This window comes from Scyliorhinus torazame, chromosome 4 (genome assembly GCF_047496885.1).
Source record: "Scyliorhinus torazame isolate Kashiwa2021f chromosome 4, sScyTor2.1, whole genome shotgun sequence".
Taxonomy (NCBI): Eukaryota; Metazoa; Chordata; class Chondrichthyes; order Carcharhiniformes; family Scyliorhinidae; genus Scyliorhinus; species Scyliorhinus torazame.
This window is the reverse complement of record NC_092710.1, coordinates 68,490,624-68,501,173: the sequence shown is the minus strand read 5'-3', so window position 1 is coordinate 68,501,173 and position 10,550 is coordinate 68,490,624.

The window sequence follows — 10,550 nt, the reverse complement described above, 5'->3', positions numbered from 1 at the left end:
CGGATTCGCCTGGCTCTTCAAAGACTTCGACGTCCTTCCCTTCCACTAGGGGGAGCTCCAGCTCCTCAGAACCATTCCCACCCTTTTTCTTTGTTCTCATACTTTTCTGTCCTACTATATCGGTCTTAAGGGATCTAGGTGGTATGCGTAATTGTTTCTGGATAGGATCAGGCCCCTCTCTCATTGTCCGAGATCGGGTCCTAGAGCTAACTGGCCTTGTGAAACAGAGCTCCCCTTCTCTAACAGACGGTGAAGGTGCAGAATAGGGCCCAAACTATTAACCGAAGGGACTGGAGAGGCTGGCATGATTTGAATCTGGGGAGCAGTGACTGGGTATAAATTATGAAGCCCTGGTGGTTCTGGAATTAGTGCAGACAATGCTACCGGTGCAGTCGGGACTCTGCTCGACATGGTCCAATTCTCTAGTTCATCCTCTGTCTCTGTCAATGCAAGGCCAGCCATTGAACTACGTAGCCCATTTTTTTTTACTCGCGTCTGCCTCGCTAGGTGTCTCCCTCTCTTTACTTACGCGTTTTTTTGAATGCACGCTCCTTTTTGAAGATCTCCAGATTTTCTGGTTCCCCCCCTCACTAATTGGTCTCCGCATTTTAAGGCCATTTTCTTTCCAACTTAATAACATGATCTTATCCCTCTCCTCTTGACAATATCGTCTCCATAATCCAATTAACTCTTTAGCTTTCATACTTTGGCTGTTTTATTTATTTATTTATTTGCCTACTTATAACTAATGGCAATTTTATGCTACTTGGCAAAGTTATTTAAAAAGGTTTTAACAGTTTTCTTTTTTTGTTAAATGTTTGAAAATTCAAATTGTATTACTGCAAACTGCAAGCTTAGTTCTGATCTCGACTCAGAACTGAATTTATGATGTGCTTAACACCAACTTGTCTAACTTTTAAAACTTAAATAATTCTTTATTTTAACAATTTTTCTTTTAACAAGTTTTTCTTACATTCACAAAAATGTTGGCTGCTATTAATGAGGGAACAGTTAGCTGCGGTGATTTATGCCGGAGCAAAGTCCACTGTCATCTCCCGATTTACACTTTTTAAAATGGTGTCAGTGAGTTTCTCTAAGTTTCTATTAATTAACAAATAAAATGAAATAAACATTATTTCAAGTATTTCAAACTTAAGATTCTGGCAATTTCAATTAATTGCTTGCTAAAATAAGTAACTTTTATCAAAGAGGTGGAGAAATCCACTGGTTTCCGTTTATTAATTCAAAGCGTAACTTTGCTGGAGTTTCATAGAAAATACAGCACAGAACAGGCCCTTCGGCCCACGATGTTGTGCCGAACATTTGTCCTAGATTAGTCATAGATTATCATTGAGTTTACAGTGCAGAAGGAGGCCATTCGGCCCCCTGAGTCTGCACCGGCTCTTGGAAAGAGCACCCTTCACTGACTCGAAAGAAAGGTATCCGATTACACCATAGGCTACTGCTGTTATCTCAGCAGTGTGAGAAGCACTCTCTGTAGTCTTTAACTTTGGCTTCTTTAAACCCTTTGAGAGACTTCTGCTTTAACTAACATGCAGCATCCAGTGCTATGGATCTGTCTTTGTTTTGAAATTTATCCAAGCAATTCCCCATAATCACTAACTAGTCCTCAAGACTGCGTTTCTCGCCACTACAGTCCAAGAATACAATTTTAACTTAATCAACTATAGTTTTAAAAACACTCTCGTGCAACTGAACCATCCTGCCGATGTCCCATCAGTTCATCAAAAACACTCGTAGAACTGAACCATCCTACCGATGTCCCATCAGTTCATCAAAAACACTTGTAGAACTGAACCATCTTTCCGATGTCCCATAAGTTCATCAAAAACACTCGTAGAAAAGAACCATCCTTCCGATGTCCCATCAGTTTAATTTTCAAATCCCCAGACTGACCTTTGATTAAGTTGAGATGATCTTTCCATACCAACCGCGAGTGACCAGACCAATCAGACCATGAGAAGAGGGGAAAACAAATGTGGTCATTTTCGAGCTACATACATTGTGGGCCCGTTTCCACTTTCCTTGTCCAACATCAGTCTAATTCTGATTTCGCAGCTGGCCGGTGACCGTCTGGAGAAACCCCGGATTTCGGCACCAAATGTCAATATTGAATTCATTACCCATCAGTCTGGCCTCAATAAAACTCGACATGGATTTGTAGGCATTGTATTGTTATTTTTAACCAACTTGCAAGACTGACTCGCTTCACAGAGATCCAGAACACAAGCTGCCTCCAGGGGTCTCCCGAACCGAGTGCTATTGGATACAAATGAATCTCTACAAATACATTCAAATGGCATCAGGTTTCACATACAAGATTCCCAGATGTCATCCTATTCACCTCCTGACCTGGCCATATATCCTGATTGGCTCACTTCTCATTCCTGAACCCTGGGCCTCTTGTTACCCAGCATCATTTCCCCATCCTCCACCAGGCACCCCTCCCCCTTCCTTGCCATGTTTTCTGAAATCCTTTGTCTGTGAACTCACTACTATTCGACTGATCACATCCACATTACTGTAACTAATATTTGAACTAACTATTTTATATCACATTCGTTTGTTCAATTCCTCAATAGAAGCTCTCGCCCAGCGGCACTTACACAGTGATACTTTGCTCAGCAATGCTTAATTGCGGCTTTAACAAAGTCACTTAGATCCTGACCTCTCAAAACTTTGGCACGAACATGCGCCATCGGGCTGAAATCAACGTGGTGAGCTGGGAGTAAGTGCCTTTGACATCCCGATAGATTTGAACTGAGTGTGAAGGGAAATTGCGGGGGTAAACTCTCAATTGGTTGGAATTATGCAGAGCATAAATATATCGGCTTGTGATTGTTGGAGGATCAACACATTGATGCAGGGGTTTGTTCGGGCACTGATCTAACCTCATACGCTTTCAGCCACGTCATCAATGATCTTCCTTCCATCCTACGTCATCAATGACATTCCCGAATGTAGACAGTGCGGACGTCTGTTGGTCATACCACAGTGTTCAATTCGCAAGTCCTCAAATACTGAATGGGGCCATGTCCACATGTAGAAAAAGATGAACACATTTTAAGCATGGGCTGAACAGTGGCAAGGAGCATTCCCGTCACATCAGCTCCAGTCAATGGACGTCTCAAACAAGTGAGAATTCACTCAATTCTCCTGAACTTTAAATGGCATTGCTATCGCCGAATCCTCGAAAATAACACATGGGCTTTACCGTTGACTATGAAATGAACTGGTTATCAATATAAATGTGGCATTAAGAGCAGTTCAGAGAAGGTGAGTTACTCGCCTCAGAATTCCTAGTCTAATTTCCCAAAGCGTGCCCGCTATCGACGAGACACAGGTCGGGAGTGTGATGGAATACTCTCTTAAATCCTGGATGAGTGCTGCACCATCGACACTCAAAGTTTCAACGTCATCCACGCCACAGCATCCTGCACTTTGTCCATTACCTTAAACATTCATGCCCTCTAACATACATCCTTCGACAGCATCTTCCAAAAACATCACCGCAACATTTAGAACGAAAAGGGCAGCAGGCGCTTGGGAAAAGTGCAACCTCCAGGTTCGCTTTAGGATTGTTAAGTTACTTGCATTCATAGCTGTATGCAAATATGGTGTAGTCTGTGGAGAGTGGTGAAACATGGGGAGGATTCTGCAGCACTGGGAGGAATGATATACCGTTGCAGTGCAAGAAATAGAAAGCTCGGATACAGCAGGGTCGGATTGTCAGGGGATTGCAGATAAACAGATAGGTTTGGGTTATAACGTGAAAATATTAAAAGAGGAGAATGGAAATCATCGAGTCATTTGGGAGGGTCAGGGGATCGAGTGAGGGGGTGACAGTTAACAACTCATCTCATATGGCATGGATAGAGGATTGGCTGACTGGCAAAAGGCAGAGAGTGGGGCTAAAGGGATATTTTTCATGATGGCAGCCGGTGACTAGTGGTGTGCCTCAGGAGTCTGTGCTGGGACCACAACTTTTCACAATATACATTAATGATCTGGAAGAAGAAACTGAATGCACTGTTGCTAAGTTTGCAGATGATACAAAGATCTGTAGAGAGACAGGTAGTATTGAGGAAGCAGGCGAGCTGCAGAAGGACTTGGACAGGCGAGGAGCGTGGTCAAAGAAGTGGAAGATGGAATACAATGTGGAAAACTGTGAGGTTATGCACTTTGGAAGGAGGAATGTCGGCATAGATTATTTTCTAAATGGGAAAACGTTTAGGGAATCAGAAGCATGAAGGGACTTGGGAGTCCTTGTTCAAGGTTCTTGCAAGGTTACCGTGTAGGTTCAGTCAGCAGTTAGGAAGGCAAATGCAGTGTCAGTATTCATGTCGAGAGAGCTATAATACAAGACCAGGGATGTGCATCTGAGGCGCATAAGGCTCTGGTCAGACCCCATTTGGAGTATTGTGAGCAGTCTTGGGTCCCGTATTCAAGGAAGGACATGCTGGCCTTGGGAAGGGTCCAGAGGAAGTTCACAAGAATGATCCCTGGAATGAAGAGCTTGTCGTATGAGGAACGGTTGAGGACTCTGGGTCTGTACTCATAGAAGCTGAGAAGGATGAGGGGGGATCTTATTGAAACTTACAGGATACTGCGAGGCCTGGATACAGTGCACGTGGAGAAGCTGTTTCCACTTATCGGAAAAATTAGAACCAGAGGACACAATCTCAGACTAAAGGCTCGATCCTTTAAAACAGAGATGAGGAGGAATTTCTTCAGCCAGAGGGTGGTGAAACTGTGGAACTCTTTGCTTCAGAAGGCTGTGGAGGCCAAGTCACCGAGTGTCTTGAAGACAGAGACAGATAGGTTCTTGATTAATAAGGGGTTATGGGGAGAAGGCAGGAGAAGGTTGATGTGAAAAATAATCAGCCATTATTCAATGGCGGAGCAGTTTCGATGGGCCGAGTGACCTAATTCTGCTCTTATGCCTTATGGTATTATGGTTTTATACCTGCTTTTCAAGCAGTGATGGGAAGTTTACAGGTTTTTATTGCGGTTTTTATGTGGTATATTGACAGATGTACACATGGAGAGACGAAAGAGAGATAACAAAAACACCACATAACTAAAAAACCAAGGAGTGGGAAAATAAAAACTGGGAAAGTGTATATACATAGAAGCAACGGAGAGACAATTACGTTATACATATCATTGTCCTGGGTGGCGGGAGGGGTGCTTTCTCCGGCCCCCTTCTTTTCTGTGTTAAAAAAAAATAAAGTACATAAAAAACAAGCAAAACAAAACAAACTGAGTGGACAGGCTGTTACTTGAAATGAAATTAAAATGAAAATCGCTTATTGTCCAAGTAGGCTTCAAATGAAGTCACTGTGAAAAGCCCCTAGACGCCACATTCCGGCGCCTGTTCGGGGAGGCTGTTACGGGAATGTGTCTCCCGGTAGGTTGTTGTGTGTTTCCCTCCGCCTCGACCTTCTGTCGTTCCTTCCGCCTGCACTTTCTTGCTCTCTGTTGCCTTGCTGTGTTCATTGTGGTCGTTTCCCGTGTGCTCCTTCCAGTTTGTGTTCCCTCGTCTATTCTTCCCTCTGGCTCCCCTCTATTATTCTTTTCCCCCTGTCCTTCCTTCTTCCCTGCCCCCTCCCGCTTCGTCCTTCCTTCCCTTCCCCCTTTCACCCCTCCCCTCCTCTCCCTCTCTGAAGCTCGCCTTACCATTCAGCTGTGTTTGGCTACCCCTCTTGCACTGCCCCCCCCCCCCCCCCCCCCCCAGTCTTCCCTCTCTTCCCTATCTTTTCACATGTCTTCGCTACTCTCCCCTGGCTCTTAGATACTTGATTATTTATTTGTTTGTTCAAACAGGTTCCGGAACAGTTGGGTGAATGGCTCCCATGTTCTGAGGAAGCCATCTTCCAACCCCCGGATTGCAAATTTGATTTTCTCCATTTGAAGAAATTCCGGTAAGTCGGACAGCCAGTCTACAGCTTTTGGTGGTGCTGCTGACCGCCCCCCGACCAGGATTCTATGTAGGGCGATCAGGGAGGCAAAGGCAAGGGTGCCCGCCCTCCTCCCCATGAAGAGATCTGGCTGATCTGACACACCGAAGACCACTTTCGGGCACGGCTCCTCCATAATCCCCACCACTTTGTTCATCGCCTCGAAAAAGGATGTCCAGTATCCAGCAAGTCTGGGGCAAGACCAGAACATGTGGGCGTGGTTGGCCGGGTCTCCATGCCACGGTTCACATCTGTCCTCGGAAGTTTATAGTTGATGCACAATTGATAAAATAAGGGAGATCCCTGGGACTTAAAAATTAAAATGTAAAACACTAAGCAAGAATACTACTTTGTCTACATTAGAAAGTATCGGCTATGATGGTTGTGCCGTTTCAGATGTCATGAGATGTTTGTTGGTGTTACACATGTTTCTCTCACACACAAAGATTTGCATCCTTCTGGTTGTATCATGGTGCAGTTCCTGAAAGTTAATTTCAGTCACATGGCTGGAGGATTAAAACTTCTGCAGTCCAGCCCAACACGATTCATTCGCAATTGATAACATGAAGTGACACCTATCTCTGCCCATCTTTTAGCTCACATATTCTCCGTTCTTCAATAAGACAGTTTGAGACCAAGAGACCAGAGATCTCAAATTCCTAAAACGCTGGTTCATTCTTATAGGATGAAACGTTTAAACTTCATAGATGGTTCTAAAGTACCATCATTTTTGTTCACATTTAACTAACTGTTGGCCACAGAACGGAATACTGTCCACAGTCAGATGTTAAGTTGCAGCCATCTTAACAAAAGAAAAAATGCTGGAAAACTCTCAGCAGATCGGGCAGCATCAGTAAGGAGAGAAAAGAGCATACGTTTCGAATCCAGATGACCCATTGTCAAAGCCATCTCAACAAGATTTATGGTCAATTTCACAAAGTGTGATCTCACAAAGTTCATAATATCCATGGTATTGGTACGATTACTGAGCATGAAAATGACCAAGACACTTATATGAAGACTCTAAATGAAGAGTCAAATCAGTCCTGCAGGAGAATGTCTTTCAGCTTTATTCGCAAGATAGGTCAAACTAAGGCAATTCTCTCAAATTTGTGATCTTTGTGTTTTTCAACACATTCGTTACTAGAGCCAGCGCTGATACTGTAATATGTTTTTTGATCAAGTGAGTGTAACTAATGACAACGATCAGGGGTATCACTGTGTCCGTAGAGACTCATCCACGTATATATCAGCCATTTGGAATGGATCAGCTCAGTGTGGCTGCTGAGTTGTGGATTCCCAGACTAAGAGAATTCGCTGTTTCTCACAGAAATGGGATATCCAGTAATATGGCAGATAGAAGACATTTACTACCCTACTATTGCTGCCATTGGAGTTCCGGGTAAGCTGGTATATCAGTTGATAATAGTATAAATCAATGCTTACTATGTCAATATTCTCGCTATAATTTACTTTTCAAAAAACATCGATTTATTTCCAGCAATTGATTGATAAAATGTCTGCAATCTCTGTTCTTTCCCTCTTGTAATACTGCATTAAATCTCTAATGATCTGTGTTTATTCAACTCGGTATTGTTACTGGGCGATTCTCTGCAACACATATACTGCAATAAAGTGATTGGGACAAGAACAGGAATCAAATCATCAGACGCTGTTAACAGTCTCAAGTTGTGGAATATTTTATAAATCTGTTTTCAGCAATTGAGACGGAGACATCTCACCATGTCGCTGTTACAGGGAGTCAGCACAATGTCGTTCTCCAGCAGTAACATGGTTCAACTGAAATTCCAAAGCAGCTCTTATTTCTCACAGTTATCATTTCATGATGTCAGTTGCATCAGAGTTTTGGCTCCTTAACTAAGTTTGCAGCTGAATCGTTCGCATATCATTCACTATTTCTGTGAATGAATTCACAAATACTGGCTACGTTGTAAAATTAAATGTGTCAATGTGACTTTGCAACAATTTAAACTATCTGTTGCCATCGCATGCCTTTCTATTTACGTGCAGATTTACGTAGCAGCAGTGACGCTGGTGTTTTATTAATGAAAGCATCTTTGCAGGTCAAGTATTCTGAAGCCACTCGTGAAGAAGTTTTAGATTCTCTTTATTCCATGCATTCAGAGGACGAAGTAGAAATGCAGATTACCAGGTGAATGCGGAGTGATATCTGGAATGATTAACGTATTCATACTGAATTCATCATTGTGCAAACTGATAGCGAGAATTAACAAGGATAACATGCTGAAATATCCAGTACAGGTAGAGGCGTCTGCAGCAGTGTCAGTAATTTACAAGGGGGAAATGCTGAAATGTCCTTTATGGGTAGACAAGGAAACAGAAGTGTCAGTAATTTACAAGGACAACGTGCTGAAATGTCCAGGACAAGTAGAGAGTGAGAGAGCAGTGTAAATAATTTACAAGAGTAAAATGCTGAAATGCCCCGTTGAAGTAGTGAAGGACGCAGCAGTGTCAGTAATTTAAAGGGACAACAAGCTGATATTTCCAGTACAGGGAGAGAAGGAAACAGTAGTGTCAGTAATTTACAAGATAACATGCTGTAATGGTCAGTACAGGCAGAGATGGAAGCAGCAGTGTCAGTAATTTACAAGATAACAGGCTGCAATCTCCAGGACATGCAGAGATGGAAGCAGCAGTGTCAGGAATTTAGAAGAGTAACATGCTGCAATCTCCAGGACAGGTAGAGCGGGAAACAGCTGTGTCAGTAATTTACAAGATAGCATGCTGCAATGGTCAGTGCAGGTAGAGAGGAAAGCAGCAGTGTTAATCATTTACAAGGACAAAACGCTGAAATGTCCAGTACAGGGACAAAAGGAAGCAGCAGTGTCAGTAATTTACAAGATAACATGCTGCAATGGCCAGTACAGGCAGAGATTGAAGCAGCAGTGACAGTAATTTACAAGGTACCATGCTGCAATTTCCAATACAGGCAGAGATGGAAGCAGCAGTGTCAGTAATTTACAAGAGTGACATGCTGCAATCTCCAGGACAGGTAGAGAGGGAAACAGCTGTGTCAGTAATTTTGAAGATAGCATGCTGCAATGGTCAATACAGGTAGAGAGGGAAGCGGCAGGTGCAGTCATTTACAAGGACAAAACGCTGAATTTCCAGTACAGGGAGAGAAGGAAACAGCCGTGTCAGTAATTTACAAGATAACATGCTGCAATGGCCAGTATAGGCAGAGACTGAAGCAGCAGTGTCAGTAACTTACAAGGTATCCTACTGCAATTTCGAGTACAGGCAGAGATGGAAGCAGCCGTATCAGTAATTTACAAGATAGCATGCTGAAATGGCCAGTACAGGCAGAGATTGAAGCAGCAGTGTTTGTAATTTGCAAGATAACATGCTGCAATTTCCAGTACCGGCAGAGATGGAAGCAGCAGTGTCAGTAATTTACAAGAGTGACATGCTTCAATCTCCAGGACAGGTAGAGAGGGAAACAGCTGTGTCAGTAATTTACAAGATAGCATGCTGCAATGGTCAGTGCAGGTCGAGAGGGAAGCAGCAGTGTTAATCATTTACGAGGACTAACGCTGAAATTTCCAGTACAGGGAGAGAAGGAAGCAGCCGTGTCAGTAATTGACAAGATACCATGCTGCAATGGCCAGTACAGGCAGAGATGAAAGCAGCATTGTCAGAAATTTACAAGGTAACATGCTGCAATGGTCAGTACAGGTAGAGAGGGGAGGACCAGTATCAGTCATTTACAAGTACAACACGCTTAAATGACCAGTACAGGGACAGAAGGAAGCAGCAGTGTCAGTAATTTACAAGATAGCATGCTGCAATGGTCAGTACAGGTAGAGAGGGAAGGAGCAGTCTTAGCCATTTACAAGGACAAAACGCTGAAATGTCGAGTACAGGGAGAGAAAGAAGCAACAGTGTCAGTAATTTACAAGAGTGAAATGTACAATCTCCAGGACAGGTAGAGATGGAAGCAGCAGTGTCAGTAATTTACAAGATAGCATGCTGCCATGGTCAGTACAGGTAGAGAGGGAAGCGGCAGGTGCAGTCATTTACAAGGACAAAACGCTGAAATGTCCAGTACAGGGAGAGACGGAAGCAGCAGTGTCAGTAATTTACAAGGATAACATGCTGAAATGTACAGTAGAGGTAGCGACGGAATCCGCACTGTCAGCAATTTACCTGGGTGACATTTTGAAATGTGCAGTACAATCAGAGAGTGAAGGATCAGGGACAGCAATTTACAAGGATAACATGCTGATATGTCCTGTGGAGCAGTGAGGAAAGAAACAGTCATTAATTTATAAGAGTGACAAGCTGCAATCTCCAGGACCCGTAGCTAGGGAAGTAGCAGTGTCAGTAATTTGCAAGCATAATATGATGGAATGTCCATTACACGTAGAGAGGGATGCAGCGATGTCAAACGTTTACAAGAGTAACATGCTCAAATGTCCAGTACAGGCAGAGAAGGAAGTATCAGTTTCAGTAATTTACAAGACAATATTCTGCAATGTTCGGTACAGCTATAGAGGGAACCTGCAGTGTCAGTAATTTACAATAATA